Here is a 22,265-nt window from a genome sequence, read left to right as displayed (position 1 = left end):
AGCCCTGTCTTATAGCATTTTTGTCTCTTCTTCTCTCTTGATGTCTTCACTTGTGTTTTGTTGCTTTCTTATAGTTACATGTTTTGATTCCTTCATTTTCTTTTGTGTGTTGTCTTTATGTATTTTCTTTGTGGTTACCAAATGGACTTAAAATAAAAAAATCTAATAGTTATAAAAATTTACTTTAATCTGATAACTTCAATAGAATACAAAAACTATACACTATGTTAGTAATGTCACAAATTACATCTTTTATATTGTGTTTCCATTAACATTTTTATAGTTATATTTTTTATAATCTTGTCTTTTAATTTCTCTACCAGAATTAACAGTGATTTACATGCTACTGTTACATTAGTACGATATTCTGTGTTTATCTATATATTTACCTTTACCAGTGAGCTTTATACTTTTATATGCTTTTGTGTTCTTTTTTATCATCCCTTCACTTCAACTCAAAAGACTCCCTTTAACATTTCTTGCAAGGCAAGTCTAGTGGTAATGAACTCTCTCAGCTTTTGTTTACCTGGCAAAATCTATTTTGCCTTCATTTTTGAAGGATAATTTTGATGGATATTGTATTCTTTGTTGGCAGTTTTTTTATTCTTTTGATTCTTTGACTATATCAACTGGCTTCCTTCTGGCTTGCAAGGTTTCTATGGAGAAGTCTGCTGATGGTCTTTGGGTACTCTCTTATACATGAAAAGCTCTTTGATTTTATCTTGCTGTTTTTGAAACCCCTCCTTTTGTCAATTTGATTATAATGTGTGTCAGCATGGATTTTTTTGGAGAATCTTGGGTTTCTTGAATCTGAATGTTCATTTCCTTCTCTAGATTTGGGAATTTTTTGGCCATTATTTCTCTAAAGTTTCTGCCCCTTTCTCTCTCCTCCTTCCAGGATTTCCATATTACATATATTTGTCTGTTTGCTAGTCACTCATAAGTCCCTTAAGCTTTTTTCTTTCTTTTTCAGTCTTTTATTTATTTATTTTTTGTCTTGTCTTCTGATTGGATAATTTCAAATGACCTGTCTTCAATATTGCTGATTCTTTCTTCTGCTTGATCAAGTTTGATGTTGAACCATTTTTTCAAATCTTTCAGTTTAGTTATTGTATTTTTCAACTCCAAAACTTGCTATTAAAAAAACATTTTTCTTTGTTGAAATTCTCAGTTTGTTCATGTATCATTTCCCTGAGCTCATAGAACATCTTTACAATGGTTATTTTAATTCTTTGTTAGGTAATTCATATATTGATACTTACCTTTCTTTAAGATGATTTTTTTGAGATTTATTTTGTTACTTTGGGCAATTTTTACCCATTTCTTTGTGTTCCTTGTAACTTTGTGTTGATATCAATGTATCTGAAAAACAGCCACTTCTCTCAGTCTTTATGGACTGGCTTCATACATGGAAAGCACATCCTCAATGAACCTGGCTAGAGATTCTGGGAGGCCTTTCAGATCTTTTCTGTGGATGTGTCTTCTTTGGACTTCTGCATGTAAATTCCTAATTAGAGGGAATTTCTGGTTTCTTTTTTCAGGAGTTTATAATCTCTTGCTCCCTCTGGTGTTTGTCTGTGATACTGCATGTCCTCTGGAGCAACAGCAGAACACCACCCAATTGCTTTTTCTTTCTATTTTTTTTCCCCCGGTGGCCCTTTGGCATTGGGAGTATACTGGGTTTTATCATCACTGTGAGACATGCTAGACTGAGACCAGTCCTTCGTATAGCCCACTGAAAAGTCTGAATGTCGGACATGTGTTTCAGTCTTCTTTTTTCCTCCCCAGAGAGAAGCCATGGGCTGTGAGTTTTCCCAAATAAGTTGTGCTGAGCCAGGAGAAGGGGCCCTGGCAGTGAGTGTGTAAGACTCCAAACATTCACCTTTATTTTCAGCATTCTGCAGGCATCTAGAGTATACCATATGTCTTCAGTGTTCTGAAACTGGCAGCAAACAAGCTAGTTCCATGGGCAGCCCTCTAAAAATCCTAAACATTGTATAGATGCTCCAACTCTTTCCCTCCCAAGGGATAAGCTAGGATTTGGGGGTTTTCACCAACGTGTTCTGTGCCAGTTAGAGGGAAGGACTATGGCCAGTGAGTGCACACTTATCCATACCTTTGCCTTTGTTTTCAGCAGCTCCCAAACTGGGCCTTTTCCTGTCAGTGTTCAGACAGAGGCAAGACAGAAACTAGTCTTTTGGGAAGCCTCCTTAAAATTCAGAACATTGACACATGGACATATGCTCCAGTTCTCTCCTTCCTTCCCCAGGGAGAAGCTGAGAGATTGGGTATTTCCTTTTAATCATAGGGTACTGTGCCAAGTGGAGGGATTATGGTAGGAGGGCTCCAAAAATTCTCCTACGGGCTTCAAGGCAGCTAGTTTCATGCTGACCCAGGGTGATCTCTGGATTCCTCCACAGGAAATGTGTCCTTTTATTGTAGTTGAATTGTGTCTGTGGGAGGAAAAAAGGCTCTGGGAATTCTTATCCCACCACCTTGCTGACATCATCCTCATGCATACATGCATTTTCTGAATTTTTAAATTAATGACCATTGTATATACCATTACAAAGACCAACTAAATGTTCTATTATAAGCCTCCAATCACTCCACGCACCAAATCAACCCCCACACTATACACACAGCTATATTTTTAGAATATAGCTCTGATAATATCACTCCCATTAAAAAAGAATCTGGGTGTTTCTTATTGGTATAGTACTGAATTATTAAGTCTGGTAGATAAAAATGTCTGAATTCTGCCCAAAGAATATCTTTCTATCCTCTTTTCCTACTATACTACTCTTATATTCCCAGCAACACCAGATGACTGTAACTACCCTGAATATGCTCTAAAGTTAACTGCCTCTCTTCATTTGTACATATTAATTTTATAGTTTGTGAAGTTCTCTCTTTTTCTATCTAATTATCTAATCTTCTCACTGCGTGGATCATTTAATTTGTCTAATTTCTTTCTACTTTTCTAGGTTCTGCTCAAACCGTTTTCTCTCAGAGACTTTTGCAGTTATGCTATACTTTATTTAATTTTTTCCTTTCTTCATATTCCATTGAATTTTAATTGTGGTGAAATACATTACATAAAATTTACCATCATAGCAATTTTTAAGTGTACAATTCAGTAGTGTTAATAAAATTCACATTGTTATGCAATGAATCTCCTGATCATTTTTATTTTGCAAAACTAAAACTCTATACATATTAAATAACAACCCTCCATTTCCCCTTATTCCCAGGCCCTGGAAACCACCATTCTACTTCCTGTGTTTATGAATTTGACTATTCTATGTAGCTCATACAAATGATATCACAGAGTATTTGTCTTTTTGTAACTGTCTTATTTCACTTAGCATACTGTCCTAATGTTCATCCATGTTGTAGCATGTGTCAGAATTTCCTTCCTTTTCAAGGCTAAATAATATTCTGTTGTGCATATATGACACATTTTCTTTATCCATTTATCCATCAATGTACACTTTTTAACCCTTGTGAATAATGCTACTATAAAGAGATTTACATATATCTTGTCAAGGCCCTGCTTTCAATTATTTGGGGTATATACCCAAAAGTAGAATTGCTGGATCATGAGGTACTTCTATTTTAAAAAAAATTTTAAGGAACCACCATACTGTATTCCATAGTGGCTGCAACTTTTACATTCCTAGCAATAGTATGCAAGGTATCCAATTGCTCCACATCTTCATTAACATTTGTTATTTTATCTTTTTTTGATAGTAGACATTATAACGAGTATGAGGTGGTATCTCACTGTGATTTTAATTTGCCTAATAATTAGTGAAGCTTAGCATTTTTCAGGTACTTATTGGCCATTTTTATATCTTGTTTGAAGAAATGTCTATTCGAGACTGTTGCCTATTTTAAAAAAATGTTTTGCTATTGAGCTGTAGGAATTCGTCATATATTTTGAATGCTAACCCCTTTGCTGATATATGATTTCCAAATATTTTTCCTATTCTATGGGCTGTCTTTTCACTTTGCTGATTGTGTCCTTTGATGCACTAAAGTTTTAAACTTTTACATAGTCTAAATTATCTATTTTCGGGGGTTGCCTGTGCTTTTAGTCACATGTCCAAAAGACTCATTGCCAAAACCAATGTTGTAAAGATTTCCCCCTATATTTTCTCTTAAGAGTTTTACAGTTTTAGCTTTTATCTTTAGGTCTTCAGCTCCTTTTGACTTAATGTTTGTATATGGTGTCAGGTAAAGGTACAACTTCATTATTTTGGATATTGATATTTTGTTTTCCCAACATCGTTTTCTGAGATTAATGCCTTTACCCTATTCAATGGTCTTGGCAGCCTTGTCAAAAATCATTTGTCCATTTATGCAAGAGTTTACTTTTTGACTCTCTATTCTGTTATATCGGTTTGTATGTCTGTCTTTATGCTAGTACCACTATTTTGAATACTGTAGCTTTGTAATAGTTTTGAGATCAGGAAGTATGAGACCTCCAACTTTGTTCTTCTTTTTCAAGATTACATCAGCTATTCAATATACCTTGAGATTCCATATGAATTTCATAATGGATTATTCTATTTCCACAAAAAATTCCATTAGGATTTTGATAGGGATTGTACTGAATCTGTAGACCACCTTGGGTAGTATCGACATCTAAATGATAAGTGTTCCAACACATGTATACATAGTGTATATTTCCATCTATTTGTGTCTTTTTAATTTTTTAACCAGCATATTATAGTTCTCAGTGTATGAGTCTTTTGCCTTCTTGGTTAAGCTTATTCCTAAGTATTTTATTATTTTTGATGAATGGAATTATTTTTTTATTTCCTTTTTGGATTGAGAAGGACTGGTGTTAGTTCTTCTTTAAATATTTGGTAGAACTCACCAATGAAGCCATTTCATCCTGAGATTTTCTTTATTGGGACTTTTTTTTTTATTAATGATTCAATATCCTTACTGGTTACATATATATTCAAATTTTCTATTTATTCATAAGTTAGTCTTTGTAGCTTGTGTGTTTCTAGGAATTTATCCATTTCATCTATGTTATACAGTTTGTTGGTGTACAATTGTTCACAGTATTGCCTTACAATCTTTATTATTTTTGTGAAATCAGTTGTAATGTTCCCACTTGCCTATATGACTTAGTTTTTAAATCTTTTCTCTTTTTTCCTTGGTCAGTACACTTAAAGCTTAAATATGCTCATCTTTTAGAATAAACAACTCTTGGTATCATTGACTTTCTCTATTGATTTTCTATTCTCTATTTTGTTTAATTCTGCTCCAATCTTTATTATATTTTTCTTCTATGAGCTTTGGGTTTGGTTTGTTCTTTTCCTAGTTTCTAGTTGATGTATAAAGTTAGGGCACTGATTTGAGATCTTCTTTCTTTTTTTATATTAGCATTTACAGCTGTAAAGTTTTCTCTTAGTATGTTGTGTTTTCACTTTTATTTATCTTAAGACATTTTGTACTTTCCCTTGTGAGTTGTTCTTTAACCAATTTGTTGTTATAGAAGATGTTGTTTAATTTCCACATATTTGTGAATTTTCCTATTTTCGTTCTCCTACTGATTTCTAATTTCATCCCACTGTGATTAGAAAAGATACTTTATATTATTTCAATCTTTTAAAAATTTATTAAGGCTTGTGTGTAGCTTAATATATGGTTTATTATGGAGGGTATCCTGTGTGTATTTGAGAAAAATGCATTCTAATATTGTTGGGTGGAGTATTCTATACATATATATTAGGAAAATTTTGTATATTGTGTTTTGCAAGTTTTCTATTTCCTTATTAATATTCTGTGTGGGTTGTTCTATCCATTAATGAAAGAGTAGTTGCCTACCATTATTGTAGAATTCTGTATTTCTCCCCTTAATTCTGGTAATGTTTGCTTCATATATCTGCAAGTTCTGTTATTTGTACCACATATATTTATAATTGTCATATCTCCTTCATGAATTGACCCTTTTCTCATTACATAATGTTCTTTGCCTCTTGTAACAGTATTTTTTGATTAATGTCCATTTTGTCTAATATTAATATAGTCACCCTTGCTCTTTTGTTTGCTATTTGCATGGAATATCTTTTTCCAGTATGTGTCTTTAAACTTATGTGTGCCCTTAGATCTAAAGTGAATCTCTTGTAAACAGCATATACTTTGGTATTGTTTATTTTTTCATATCCATTCTGCCAATCTTTGTCTTTTGATTGGGGAGTTTAATCCATTTAAATATAACATAATTACTGATAGGAAAGTACTTAATTTTACATTTTGTTATTTGTTTTCTGAATATCTGATAGCTTTTTTGTACCTGATTTCCTTCTTTCCTGCCTTCCTTTGTGTTTGACTTTTTGTATTGACATTTTTTAACCCTTCTCATTTAATTTGTGTATATTCCATAGATATTTTCTTTGAGATTACCAGAGGATTACATAAATCTTTCTAAAGTTTTAAGAATCTAATATAAACTGATAACAATTTAACTTGAATTGCATAAAAAACCTCTACTCCTTTACATCTCTGTCACTCTCATTTTATGTTATTTATTTATTTTTAACATCTTTATTGGGGTATAATTGCTTTACAATGGTGTGTTACTTTCTGCTTTATAACAAAGTGAATCAGTTATACATATACATATGTTCCCATATCTCTTCCCTCTTACGTCTCCCTCCCTCCCACCTTCCCTATCCCACCCCTCCAGGCGGTCACAAAGCACCGAGCCGATATCACTGTGCAATGTGGCTGCTTCCCACTAGCAATCTACCTTACGTTTGTTAGTGTGTATATGTCCATGACTCTCTCTTGCCCTGTCACAGCTCACCCTTCCCCCTCCCCATATCCTCAAGTCCATTCTCCAGTAGGTCTGTGTCTTTAATCCTGTCTTACCCCTAGGTTCTTCATGACATTTTTTTCTTAAATTCCATATATATGTGTTAGCATACAGTATTTGCCTTTCTCTTTCTGACTTACTTCACTCTGTATGACAGACTCTAGGTCTATCCACCTCACTACAAATAACTCAATATCATTTCGTTTTATGGCTGAGTAATATTCCATTGATTATACATGCCACATCTTCTTTATCCATTCATCTGATGGTGGGCACTTAGGTTGTTTCCATCTCTGGGCTATTGTAAATAGAGCTGCAATGAACATTTAGGTACATGACTCTTTTTGAATTTTGGTTTTCTCAGGGTATATGCCCAGTAGTGGGATTGCTGGGTCATATGGTAGTTCTATTTGCAGTTTTTTAAGGAACCCCCATACTGTTCTCCATAGTGGCTGAACCAATTCACATTCCCACCAGCAGTGCAAGAGTGTTCCCTTTTTTCCACACCCTCTCCAGCATTTATTGTTTCTAGATTTTTTGATGATGGCCATTCTGACAGGTGTGAGATAATATCTCATTGTAGTTTTGATTTGCATTTCTCTAATGATTAATGATGTTGAGCATTCTTTCATGTGTTTGTTGGCAGTCTGTATATCTTCTTTGGAGAAATGTCTATTTAGGTCTTCTGCCCATTTTTGTATTGGGTTGTTTGTTTTTTGTTATTGAGCTGCATGAGCTGCTTGTAAATTTTGGAGATTAATCGTTTGTCAGTTGCTTCATTTGCAAATATTTTCTCCCATTCTGAGGCCTGTCTTTTGGTCTTGTTTATGGTTTCCTTTGCTGGGCAAAAGCTTTGAAGTTTCATTAGGTCCCATTTGTTTATTTTTGTTTTTATTTCCATTACTCTAGGAGGTGGGTCAGAAAGGATCTTGCTGTGATTTATGTCATAGAGTGTTCTGCCTATGTTTTCCTCTAAGAGTCTGATAGTTTCTGGCCTTATATTTAGATCTTTAATCCATTTTGAGCTTATTTTTGTGTATGGTGTTAGGGAGTGATCTAATCTCATACTTTTACATGTATCTGTCCAGTTTTCCCAGCACCACTTATTGAAGAGGCTGTCCTTTCTCCAGTGTACATTCCTGCCACCTTTATCAAAGATAAGGTGTCCATATGTGTGTAGGTGTATCTCTGGGATTTCTATCCTGTTCCATTGATCTGTCTTTCTGTTTTTGTGCCAGTACCATACTGTCTTGATTACTGTAGCTTTGTAGTACAGTCTGAAGTCAGGGAGCCTGATTCCTCCAGCTCTTTTTTTTGTTCTCAAGATTGCTTTGGCTTTTCGGGGTCTTTTGTGTTTCCATAGAAATTGCGAAATTTTTTGTTCTAGTTCTGTGAAAAATGCCAGTGGTAGTTTCATAGGGATTGCATTGAATCTATAGATTGCTTTAGGTAGTAGAGTCCTTTTCACAATGTTGATTCTTCCAATCCAAGATGATGGTATATCTCTCCATCTATTTGTATCATCTTTAATTTCTTTCATCAGTGTCTTATAATTTTCTACATACAGGTCTTTTGTCTCCTTAGGTAGGTTTATTCCTAGATATTTTATTCTTTTTGTTGCAGTGGTAAATGGGAGTGTTTTCTTGATTTCACTTTCAGATTTTTCATCATTAGTATATAGGAATGCCAGAGATTTCTGTGCATTAATTTTGTATCCTGACACTTTACCAAATTCATTGATTAGCTCTAGTAGTTTTCTGGTAACATCTTTAGGGTCTCTATGTATAGGATCATGTCATCTGCAAACAGTGACAGCTTTACTTCTTCTTTTCCGATTTGGATTCCTTTTATTTCCTTTTCTTCTCTGATTGCTGTGGCTAAAACTTCCAAAACTATGTTGAATAAGAGTGGTGAGAGTGGGCAACCTTGTCTTGTTCCTGATCTTAGTGGAAATGCTTTCAGTTTTTCACCATTGCAGATGATATTGGCTCTGGGCTTGTCATATATGGCCTTTATTATGTTGAGGAAAGTTCCCTCTATGCCTACTTTCTGCAGGGTTTTTATCATAAATGGGTGTTGAATTTTGTCAAAAGCTTTCTCTGTATCTATTAAGATGATCATATAGTTTTTCTACTTCAATTTGTTAATATGGTTTATCACATTGATAGATTTGCATATATTGAAGAATCCTTGCATTCTTGGAATAAACCCCACTTGATCATGGTGTATGATCCTTTTAATGTGCTGTTGGATTCTTTTTGCTAGTATTTTGTTGAGGATTTTTGCATGTATGTTCATCAATGATATTGGTCTGTAGTTTTCTTTCTTTGTGATATCCTTGTCTGGTTTTGGTATCAAGGTGATGGTGGCCTCGTAGAAGGAATTTGTGAGTGTTCCTCCCTCTGCTATATTTTGGAAGAGTTTGAGAAGGATAGGTGTTAGCTCTTCTCTAAATGTTTGATAGAATTCGCCTGTGAAGCCATCTGGTCCTGGGCTTTTGTTTGTTGGAAGATTTTTAATCACAGTTTCAATTTCAGAGCTTGTGACTGGTCTGTTCATATTTTCTATTTCTTCCTGATTCTGTCTTGGCAGGTTATGTATTTCTAAGAATTTGTCCATTTCTTCCAGATTGTCCATTTTATTGGTATAGAGTTGCTTGTAGTAATCCCTCATGATCTTTTTTATTTCTGCAGTGTCAGTTGTTACCTCTCCTTTTTCAGTTCTAATTCTATTGATTTGAGTCTTCTCCCTTTTTTTCTTGATGAGTCTCGCTAGTGGTTGATCTATTTAGTTTATCTTCTCAAAGAACCAGCTTTTAGTTTTATTGATCTTTGCTATTGTCTTCTTCATTTCTTTTCATTTATTTCTGATCTGAGTTTTATGATTTCTTTCCTTCTGCTAGCTTTGGGGTTTTTTTGTTCTTCTTTCTCTAATTGCTTGAGGTGCAAGGTTAGGTTGTTTATTCGAGATGTTTCCTGCTTCTTAAGGTGGGCTTGTATTGCTATAAACTTCCCCCTTAGAACGGCTTTTGCTGCATCCCATAGGTTTTGGGTCATTGTGTCTCCATTGTCATTTGTTTCTAGGTATTTTTTGATTTCCTCTTTGATTTCTTCAGTGATCACTTCAGTATAAAGTAGTGTGTGTTTAGCCTCCATGTGTTTGTATTTTTTACAGATCTTTTCCTGTAATTGATATCTAGTCTCACGGCGTTGTGGTTGGAAAAGATACTTGATACAATTTCAATTTTCTTAAATTTACCAAGGCTTGATTTGTGACCCAAGATATGATCTATCCTGGAGAATGTTCCATGAGCACTTGAGAAAAATGTATATTCTCTTGTTTTTGGATGGAATGTCCTATAAATATTAATTAAGTCCATCTTGTTTAATGTATCATTTAAAGCTTGTGTTTCCTTATTTATTTTCATTTTGGATGATCTGTCCATGGGTGAAAGTGGGGTGTTAAATTCCCCTACTATGAATGTGTTACTGTCGATTTCCCCTTTTATGGTTGTTAGTATTTGCCTTATGTATTGAGGTACTCCTATGTTGGATGCATAAATATTTACAATTGTTATATCTTCTTCTTGGTTCCATCCTTTGATCATTATGTAGTGTCCTTCTTTGTCTCTTCTAATAGTCCTTATTTTAAAGTCTATTTGTCTGATATGAGAATTGCTACTCCAGCTTTCTTTTTGTTTCCATTTTCATGGAATATCTTTTTCCATCCCCTTACTTTCAGTCTGTATGTGTCTCTAGGTCTGAAGTGGGTCTCTTGTAGACAGCATATATAAGGGTCTTTTTTTTTTTTGTATCCATTCAGCCAATCTGTGTCTTTTGGTGGGAGCATTTACTCCATTTACATTTAAGGTAATTATCGATATGTATGTTCCTATTCCCATTTTCTAGATTGTTTTGGGTTGGTTTTTATAGGTCTTTCCCTTCTCTTGTGTTTCTTGTCTAGAGAAATTTGTTTAGCATTTGTTGTAAAGCTGGTTTGGTGGTGCTGACCTCTCTCAGCTTTTGCTTGTCTGTAAAATTTTTAATTTCTCCATCAAATCTGAATGAGATCCTTGCTGGGTAGAATAGTCTTGGTTGCAGGTTTTTCTCCTTCATCACTTTCAGTATGGCCTGCCACTCCCTTCTGGCTTGTAGGGTTTCTGCTGAGAGATCAGCTGTTAACCTTATGGGGATTCCCTTGTGTGTTATTTGTTGTTTTTCCCTTGCTGCTTTTAATATGCCTTCTTTGTATTTAACTTTTGACAATTTGATTAATATGTGTCTTGGCGTATTTCTCCTTGGATTTATCCTGTATGGGACTCTCTGTGCTTCCTGGGCTTGATTAACTATTTCCTTTCCTATATTAGGGAAGTTTTCAACTATAATCTCTTCAAATATTTTCTCAGTCCCTTTCTTTTTCTCTTCTTCTTCTGGAACCCCTATAATTCGAATGTTGTTGCATTTAATGTTGTCACAGTGGTTTCTGAGACTCTCTTCAGTTCTTTTCATTCTTTTTTCTTTATTCTGCTCTGCAGTCGTTATTTCCACTATTTTATCTTCCAGGTCACTTATCCATTCTTCTGCCTCAGTTATTCTGCTATTGATCTCATCTAGAGTACTTTTAATTTCATTTATTGTGTTGTTCATTGTTGCTTGTTTCATCTTTATTGCTTCTAGGTCCTTGTTAACTGTTTCTTGCATTTTTTCCATTCTATTTCCAAGATTTTGTATCATCCTTACTATCATTATTCTGAATTCTTTTTCAGGTAGACTGCCTATTTCCTCTTCATTTGTTAGGTGGTGCATTTTTATCTTGCTCCTTTATCTGCTGTGTGTTTTTCTGTCTTCTCATTTTGCTTATCTTACTGTGTTTGGGGTCTCTGTTTTGCAGGCTGCAGGTTTGTAGTTCCCACTGTTTTTGATGTCTGTCTCCAGTGGCTAAGGTTGGTTCAGTAGGTTGTGTAGGGTTCCTGGTGGAGGGGACTATTGCCTGTGTTGTGGTGGATGAGGCTGGATCTTGTCTCTCTAGTGGGCAGGTTCACGTCTGGTGGTGTGTTTTAGGGTGTCTGTGGCCTTATTATGATTTTAGGCATCATCTCTGCTAATGGATGGGGTTGTGTTCCTGTCTTGCTAGTTGTTTGGCATAGGTTGTCCAGCACTGTAGCTTGCTGGTCGTTGAGTGAAGCTCGGTGCTGGTGTTAAGATGGAGATCTCTGTGAGATTTTTGCCATTTGATATTATGTGGAGCTGGGAGGTCTCTTGTTGACCAGTGCCCTGAAGTTGGCTCTCCTACCTCAGAGACAGAGCCCTGACTCCTGGCTGCAGCACCAAGAGCCTTTCATCCACACGGCTCAGAAAAAAAGGGAGAAAAAGTAGAGAGAATTAGTAGAAGAATGAAGAAAGAAAGAAAGAAAGAAAAGAGGGAAGGAAGGAAGGAAGGAAAGAGGAAGAAAGAAAGAAAGAAGCATAGAAGGAAAGAATGCAAGAAGGAAAGAAAGGAGGGAGGAAGGAAGGAAGGAAGGAGGGAAGGAAGGAAAAAAGACAGAAAGAAAGAAGATACAGTAAAATAAAACAAAGTATAATAAAGTTATTGAATTAAAAATAATTATTTAGGAAAAAAAAGACAGATAGAACCTTAGGACAAATGTTGGATGCAAAGCTATACAGACAAAATCTTACACAGAAGCATACACATACACCCTCACAAAAAGAGGTAAAGGGGAAAAAATCATAAATCTTGCTCTCAGAGACCACCTCCTCAATTTGGGATGACTCGTCTATTCATGTATTCCACAGATGTAGGGTACATCAAGTTGGTTGTGGAGCTTTAATCCTCTGTTTCTGAGGTTGCTGGGAGAGATTTCCCTTTCTCTTCTTTGTTCTCACAGCTCACAGGGGCTCAGCTTTGGATTTGGCCCTGCCTCTGCGTGTAGGTCGCTGGAGGGTGTGTGTTTTTTGCTCAGACAGGACGGGGTTAAAGGAGCTGCTGATTCGGTGGCTCTGATGCACTCAGGCCGAGGGGGAGGGAGGGGCACTGTGTGCGGGGTGGGCCTGCGGTGGCAGAGGCCAGCATGACGTTGCACCAGCCTGAGGCCAGCCGTGCGTTCTCCTGGGGAAATTGTCCCTGGATCCGGGAACCTGGCAGTGGCAGGCTGCACAGGCTCTGCGGAAGAGGGGTGTGGATAGTGACCTGTGCTCGCACACAGGCCCCTTGGTGGCGGCAGCAGCAGCCTTAGCATCTCCCGCCTGTCCCTGTGGTCCGTGCTTTTAGCCACAGCTCACGCCCCGTCTCTGGGGTCCGCGCTTTTAGCCGCAGCTCGCGCCCGTCTCTGGAGTTCCTTTAAGCAGCACTCTTAAACCCCTCTCCTAGCGCACCAGGAAACAAAGAGGGAAGAAAAAGTCTCTTGCCTCTTCGGCAGGTGCAGACTTTTCCCTGGACTCCCTCCCGGCTAGCCGTGGTGCACTAACCCCTTCAGGCTACGTTCCAACCTCTAACCCCAGTCCTCTCCCTGCGCTCCGACCGAAACCGATACCCGAGCCTCAGCTCGCAGCCCCGCCCACCCTGGCGGGTGAGCAGACAAGCCTCTCGGGCTGGTAAGTGCCGGTTGGCACCCGATCCTCTGTGCGGGAATATCCTCGCTTTGCCCTCCACACCCCTGTTGCTGTGCAATCCTCCGCGGCACCGAAGCTCTCCCCTCTGCCTCCCGCAGTCTCCACCCGCGAAGGGGCTTCCTAGTGTGTGGAAACTTTTCCTCCTTCACAGCTCCCTCCCACTGGTGCAGGTGCCGTCCCTATTCTTTTGTCTCTGTTTTTTCTTTTTTTCTTTTGCCCTACCCAGGTACTTGGGGAATTTCTTGCCTTTTGGGAGGTCTGAGGTCTTCTGCCAGCCTTCAGTAGGTGTTCTGTAGGAGTTGTTCCACGTGTAGATGTATTTCTGGTGTATCTGTGGGGAGGAAGGTGATCTCCACGTCTTACTCTTCTGCCATCTTCGAGGTTCCCCCCTCATTTTATGTTATTGATGTCACAAATTATGTCTTTAATAGTGTGTACCCATTAACATAGATGATTTATAATTATTTTTATCATTTGCCTTTTAAATGCTATAAAATAATAAAAAAATAAAATGATGAATAATATAGCTTAAATTACAATAATATAGCTTTTTATGTCTGTCCACCTATTAAACTTCCCTAGAATACTTTATATTTTCATATGATTTAAGTTACATCTGCTGTTTCTACTTGAAAGACTCCCTTTAGCATTTCTTGTAGGGCAACATTAATGGTAATGGACAGTTTTGCCAACCAAATATTATATTCTCTGTTGAAAATTTTTTCTTTCAGCACTTTAAATGTATCATTTTACAGCCTTCTTGCCTATAAGGTTTCTGCTGAGAAAGCCACTAATAATATTATTGAGGACCCCTTGTGTGTGACAAGTCACTTTTTTCTTGCTGCTTTCAAGAGTCTCTCTTTGTCTTTGATTTTCAACAGTTTGATTATAATGTGTCTCTGGGTGTGTCTCTTTGGGTTCTCCTACATGGAGATAATTGAGCTTCTTGTATTTGAGTATTCATGTCTTTCCTCAAATTTGGAAGGTTCTCAGCTATTATTTATTTAAATGAGATCTCTGCCCCTTTCGCTCTTTTCCATCTGGGATTCTGAAAATGTGTATTTTGATCTTCTTGATGCTGTATCATAAGTCCCTTACACTTTATTTACCCTCTTCTTTCTTTTTTTTTCTTTTGTTTCCTCAGATTGGATAGTTTCAAACAATCTGTCTTCATATTCACTAATTCTTTCTTCTGTCTGTTTGAATCTGCTGTTGATCTCTAGTGATTTTTTTCAACTCAATTACATTCTTCAGCCACAGAATTTTTGTTTGGTTCTTTTTTATAATTTCTACTTCTCTACTGATATTCTCATTTTGTTTATATATCCTTTTCCTGATTTGTCTGTCCATGTTCCCCCTCATTGGGCACATTTAAGATGACTATTTTGAAGGTTTTGTCAAATAAATCTAAGGCCTATTTCTTTTTAGGGTCAGTTTCTGAAAATGTATTTCTCCTTCACATGGGCCATGATTCCCTCTTTCTTTGTATGTCATCCTTTGTTGACAGTTGGCATTTGAGAAAACAATGACCTTCCTTAGTCTTTACAGACTTGCTCTATGCAGCAGAAGACCTTCACTAATCATCTCAGCATGAAGGCTCAAGTTCCTCTCAGCACTTTACCTGAGGCTGCATCTTCCCTGGGGCCGTGAATGTGATTTTAACTCCAACTTTTTATACATAGCTGATTTTACATGTCTTAATTTCCCTAAGAATCTCATCCCTGCCTCTTCTCAGGGTACATGTTCTATTGTATTCCTCTGCCTGTAATCTCTTGTCTTTAGGTGCCTACAAGTATGCATTCCCCTTGCAATGCTTTTGTGTTGTGGTGCCTGACACTTCTTTCAGCAGCCTCTGACCTAATATCCAAACTATGCCAACATTCTATTCTGTGCTCTGACTCACAGGAGACAGAAACCAGTCCCTTGAGCTGTCCCCAGACAAGCCAGAACATTGTAAGCAAGTTTCATTCTTTTCGTTCTATCTCAAAAGAGGAACTGGAAATTGTGAAGCTTCCTCCTGAAAGCACTGTGCTGCACTAGAGGCAGTGAGAAGGATAACTCAAGCAGTATGAATTTTTCTACTGTTTTCAATATAGATTTTTTTTGGTTAGGCATTTCCTTGGTTGTTCCAAGTTTTTACCTGGTTTCTAAATTCTCATAAAGCTACTTTGGTCCATATTTGTTGTTAATTTGGTATTTCTGTGGAGAAACAGGGTCTGGCAACTTCTAGTCTACCATCTTGCAGATACCATGCCCATTGAATTTTGAAACTTTATTGTAACTCTATACAGAATCTGTCTATTTTGGTACTGTAATAAAAATTTCTATGATGAAGGAAATGAAGCTAATGAGCACTTGAAGTGTTGCTACCATGTTTAAGGAACTGAATTTTAATTTTTATTTAAATTTAATTAATTATAATTAAATGACAATGTGTGACTAGTCATATTGGGCAACACAAGTCTAAGTTCTTACCAGGATGAGGGCAGGATAGAAAAATCCAGGAACCTTTAGGAAGAAGAACCTTTGGGATTCTTTCATACACCAATATATTGATAATACTTTGTCTTGGGGTCTATGACATCATCATGAAAAATCACTATCCTACAGAGCCACTGTATCTATTGAGACTCTATTGTGTCCCTTAATAACATTGTAATAAGAAAAAAAAAGCATTGAGAACTTATTGTTATAGAGGGAAAATACCACACATGTTTTTATTACCCATTAACCCTAAGAAAACACTTTGAAATATTATCTCTTTATTGAAAGTTTGTAGAATTATAGAGGTTGGTATATTCGGAAAGTAATTTAAATATTTTAAATCCATTTGACTGTCATGCCCTTGCTTTAATATGAACTCAGATTCAAAATAGAGATGAAGTTAGGTCCAACAACTGGATTGGATTTATACTACTCAAAATATTGATGAATATTTCTATCTTCATTTTGTTTTCTTGCTTGCCATTTAACAGAATTTGCATAAATCAAACTTTACTGCTTAAGTGGTATTAATCATATTATATTTTCATGATAGTTTTTAAAGTATAAATCATGGTTACTGCAGTATCTAGTCTGTTATTCACAGCAGTCCAATGAAATAGGTAATTTTGGTGATATTCTCATTTTACTGATGAGCAAATATGAGTATGGAAAATTAAGTGAACTGCCTAATGAAACAATACGAAGCATTGGAAGAGTTAGGATTCAAACCCAGGTCTGTTGGACTCTAAAACCAATGTTGCCTCTCAATACCATTTTTTAAAAATTTATTTTATTTATTTATTTTTGGCTGCATTGGGTCCTTGTTGCTGTGAGCAGGCTTTCTCCAGTTGCAGCAAGCAAGGACCACTCTTTGTTGTGGTGCGTAGGCTTCTCATTGTGGTGGCCTCTCCTGTTGCAGAGCATGGGCTCTAGGCACACGGGCCTCAGCAGTTGTGGCACACGGACTCTAGAGCACAGGTTCAGTAGTTGTGGTGAACAGGCTTAGTTGCTCCATGGCACATGGGATCTTCCCTGACCAGGGCTCAAACCTGCATCCCCTGCATTGGCAGGTGGACTCTCAACCACTGCACCACCAGGGAGTCCCCTCAATACCATTTGTATTGATTGAAGGCAGTAAAGAATTTTATCTCAAAGTCAGACTGGCTTTATTCTAAAGATTTAGAAAGCATCTTGGCTTTTCACATAGATAAATTGTTTTTAGTTTGTGGATTCATTTACAATTTTACCATGAAATTGTAAAGGAATATTTCTCAATGTATAAATACCAATATAGACAAAGTAATTTGATCTTTAAATTCTAATGCAATTTTACCTTCAGATTTTATAATATTTTTATTTCTAAATTGTTTTATATTTACCAAATTGGAAAGATAGCAATGATTTCCTTAAATGGGCTACTACTAGAAATGTAAATCCAAGGAAATAAAATCATATTGCTTGTTTATGGTTGGAAAAAAGCAAACAAGACAAACAAACAAAAAACATAATGAGGAGATCTGTAGAGTAGATTGACAGGAAAAACTGTCATAATGTCAGATATAACTTAGAGGGAAACATGCAGATTCTTTTCTTGTTTTGCAGTATAGGTCTCCCCTCTATATATCATTCCCTAAATCTTATTGTGATGCTCAGTATATAAAACAGGTGACACTAGAGTGGATTTAGTTGAAGTAAAATATCGGAATCCTAGCTCTTCTCTGTCTGCAAACTTCACTACTCTCTTTTTACTGAAAATCCTCTTTGACAAAAGCTATGGCTTTTTTAAAAAAAAAATTTATTGAAGTATAGTTGATTTACAATATTGTGTTATCTTCAGGAATACAGCAAAGTGAATCAGTTATACATTTACATACATCTGCTCTTTTTTTTTATATTTGATTCATTTTACATATAGGCCATAACAGAGTATTAACTGGAGTTCCCTGTGCCATACAGAAGATTCTTCTTCTTTTTTTTTAAACATCTTTATTGGGGTATAATTTCTTTACAATGTTGTATTAGTTTCTGCTGTATAAAAAAGTGAGTCAGCTATACACATACATATATCCCTATATCCCCTCCCTCTTGTGTCTCCCTCCCACCCTCCCTATCCCACCCTACTAGGTGGTCACAAAGCACTGAGCTGATCTCCCTGTGCTATGCAGCTGGTTCCCACTAGTTATTTTATGTTTGGTAGTATATATATGTCCATTCCACTCTCTCACTTCATCCCAGCTTACCTTTCCCCCTCCCTGTGTCCTCAAGTCCATTCTCTATGTCTGCGTCTTTACTCCTGTCTTGCCCCAAGGTACTTCAGAACCTTTTTTTTTTTTTTTTTAGATTCCATATATATGTGTTAGCATATGGTATTTGTTCTTCTACTTCTGACTTACTTCACTCTGTATGACAGACTCTAGGTCCATCTACCTCACTACAAATAACTCAATTTTGTTTCTTTATATGGATGAGTAATATTCCATTGTATATATGTGCCACATCTTATCCATTCATCTGTCGATGGACACTTAGGTTGCTTGTATATTTTGGAAATTAATCCTGTGTCAATTGCTTTGTTTGTAAATATTTTTCCCCTTCTGAGGGTTGTCTTTGCGTCTTGATTATGGTTTCCTTTGCTGTGCAAAAGGTTTTAAGTTTCATTAGGTCACATTTGTTTATTTTTATTTCCATTTCTCTAGGAGGTGGGTCAAAAAGGATCTTGCTGCGATTTATGTCATAGAGTGTTCTGCCTATGTTTTCCTCTAAGAGTTTTAGAGTGTTGGACCTTGCATTTAGGTCTTTAATCCATTTTGAGTTTATTTTCGTGTATGGTGTTGGGAGTGTTCTAATTTCATTCTTTTACATGTAGCTGTCCAGTTTTCCCAGCACCACTCATTGAAGAGGCTGTCTTTACTCCATTGTATATTCTTGACCCCTTTGTCAAAGATAAGGTGACCGTATGTGTATGGGTTTATCTCTGGGTTTTCTATTGTATTCCATTGATCTATATTTCTGTTTTTTTTGTGCCAGTACCATACTGCCTTGATTAGAATAGCTTTGTAGTATAGACTGAAGTCAGGGAGCCTGATTCCTCCAGCTCTGATTTTCTTTCTCAAGATTGCTTTGGCTATTCAGGATTTTTTGTGTTTCCATACAAATTGTGAAATTTTTTATTCTAGTTCTATGAAAAATGCCATTGGTAGTTTTAAGATGATTGCATTGAATCTGTAGATTGCTTTGGGTAGTATAGTCATTTTCACAATTTTGATTTCTCTTTCAGATTTTTCATCATTAGTGTATAGGAATGCAAGCAATTTCTGTGCATTAATTTTGTATCCTGCTACTTTACTAAATTCATTGATTAGCTCTAGTAGTTTCTGGTAGAGTCTTGAGGATTCTCTATGTTATCTGCAAACAGTGACAGCTTTATTTCTGTTCCAATTTGGATTCCTTTTATTTCTTTTTCTTCTCTGATTGCTGTGGCTACAGCTTCCAAAACTATGTTGAATAATAATGGTGAGAGTGGGCAACCTTGTCTTGTTCCTGATCTTGGTAGAAATGGTTTCAATGTTTCACCATGGAGAATGATATTTGCTGTGGGTTTCTCATATATGGCCTTTATTATGTTGAGGTAAGTTCCCTCTATGCCTACTTTATGGAGGGTTTTTCTCATAAATGGATGTTAAAATTTGTCTAAAGTTTTTATGCATCTATTGAGGTGATCATATGGTTTTATCCTTCAATTTGTTAATGTGGTGTATCACATTGATTGATTTGGGCATACTGAAGAATCCTTGCATTCCTGGGAAATACCCTACTTGATCATGGTGTATGACCCTTTTAATGTGCTGCTGGATTCTGTTTGCAGGTATTTTGTTGAGGATTTTTACATCTATTGTCATCAGTGATATTGGCCTATAGTTTTCTCTTTCTTTTGACATCTATGTCTGGTTTTGGTATCAGGGTGATGGTGGCCTCATAGAAAGAGTTTGGTAGTGTTCCTCCCTCTGCTATATTTTGGAAGAGTTTGAGAAGGTTAGGTGTTAGCTCTTCTCTAAATGTGTGATAGAATTTGCCTGTGAAGCCATCTGGTCTGGGGCTTTTGTTTGTTGGAAGATTTTTAATCGCAGCCTCAATTTCAGTGCTTGTGATTGGTCTGTTTATATTTTCTATTTCTTCCTGCTTCAGTCTCAGAAGGTTGTGCTTTTCTAAGAATTTGTCCATTTCTTCCAGGTTGTCCATTTTATTGGCATATAGTTGATTGTAGTGATCTCTCATGATTCTTTGTATTTCTGCAGTGTCAGTTGTTACTTCTCCTTTTTCATTTCTAATTCTATTGATTTGAGTCTTCTACCTTTTTTTCTTGATGAGTCTGCCTAATGATTTATCAATTTGGTTTATCTTCTCAGAGCAGCAGCTTTTAATTTTATTGATCTTTGCTTGCTTCCCCTCATTTCTTTTTCATTTATTTCTGATCTGACCTTTATGATTTCTTTCTTTCTGCTAACTTTTTTGTTGTTGTTCTTTCTCTAATTGCTTTTGGTGTAAGGTTAGGTTGTTTATTTGAGATTTTTCTTGTTTCTTGACTTAGGATTGTATTTCTATAAACTTCCCTCTTGGAACTGCTTTTGCTGCATCCCATAGGTTTTCAGTGGTCGTGTTTTCATTGTCATTTCTTTCTAGGTATTTTTTGATTTCCTATTTGATTTCTTCAGTGGTCTCTTGGTTATTTAGTAACATATTGTTTAGCCTCTATGTGTTTGTATTTTTTACAGTTTTTTTTCCCTGTATTTGATACCTACTCTCATAGCATTTGATTGATACAATTTCAAATTTCTTACATTTACCAAGGCTTGATTTGGGACCCAAGATAAGATCTATCCTGGAGAATGTTCCTTGAGCACTTGGGAAGAAAATGTATTCTGTTGTTTTTGGATGGAATGTTCTATAAATATCATTTGAGTCCATCTTGTTTAATGTATCACTTAAAGTTTGTGTTTCCTTATTTATTTTCATTTTGGATGCTCTGTCCATTGGTGAAAGTGAGGTGTTATAGTGCCCTACTATTATTGTGTTACTGCTGATTTCCCCTTTTATGGCTCTTAGCATTTGCCTTATATATTGGGGTGCTCCCATGTTGGGTTCATAAGTATCTACAATTGTTATATCTTCTTCCTGAATTGATCCAATGATCATTATGTAGTGTCTTTTTTTCTCTCTTGTAATAGTTTTATTTTAAAGTCCTTTTTTTCTGATACGAGAATTGCTACTCCAGCTTTCTTTTGATATCCATTTGCATGGAATATCTTTTTCCATCCCCTCACTTTCAGTCTGTGTGTGTCCCTAGGTCTGAAGTGGGTCTCTTGTAGATGGCATATATACAAGTCTTGCTTTTGTATCCATTCAACCAATCTCTGTCTTTTGGATGGAGCATTTAATCCATTTACATTTAATGTAATTATCGATATGTATGTTCCTATTACCATTTCCTTAGTTGTTTTGGGTTTGTTATTGTAGGTCTTTTCCTTCTCTTGTGTTTCTTCCCTAGAGAAGTTCCTTTAGCATTTATTGTAAAGCTGGTGTGCCTGTGCTGAATTCTCACAACTTTTGCTTGTGTGTAAAGGTTTTAATTTCTCTGTCACATCTGAATGAGTTCCTTGCTAGGTAGAGTAATTTTGGTTGTAGGTTTTTCCCTTTCATCACTTTAAATATGTCCTGCCACTCCTTTCCGGCTTGCAGAATTTCTGCTGAAAGGTCAGCTGTTAACCTTATAAGGATTCCCTTGTATATTATTTGCTGTTTCTCCCTTGCTGCTTTTAATATTTTTTCTTTGTATTTAAATTTTGATAGTTTGATTAATATGTTTCTTGGTGTGTTTCTCCTTGGGTTTACCCTGTATGGGACTCTGCACCTCCTGTACTTGATTGACTATTTCCTTTCCCATGTTAGGGAAGTTTTCAGCTATAATCTCATCAAGTATTTCTCAGTCCCCTTTTTGTTTCTCTTCTTCTTCTGGGACCCCTGTAATTCCAATGTTGCTGCGTTTAAAATTGTTCCAGAGATCTCTGAGACTGTCCTCAATTCTTTTCATTCTTTTTTCTTTATTCTGCTCTGCAGTAGTTATTTCCAGTATTTTATCTTCCAGGTCACTTATCCATTCTTCTACCTCAGTTATTCTGCTATTGATTCATTCTAGAGAATTTTTAGTTTCATTTATTGTGTTGTTCATCATTGTTTGTTTGCTCTTTAGTTCTTCTAGGTCCTCGTTAAATGTTTCTTGTATTTTCCCCATTCTATTTCCAAGATTTTGGATCATCTTTACTATAATTACTCTG

The sequence above is a fragment of the Stenella coeruleoalba genome, assembly GCF_951394435.1.
Source record: "Stenella coeruleoalba genome assembly, chromosome: X".
Lineage (NCBI taxonomy): Eukaryota > Metazoa > Chordata > Mammalia > Artiodactyla > Delphinidae > Stenella > Stenella coeruleoalba.
The sequence above is the reverse complement of the archived record's forward strand: the minus strand, read 5'-3'. Positions refer to the sequence as shown.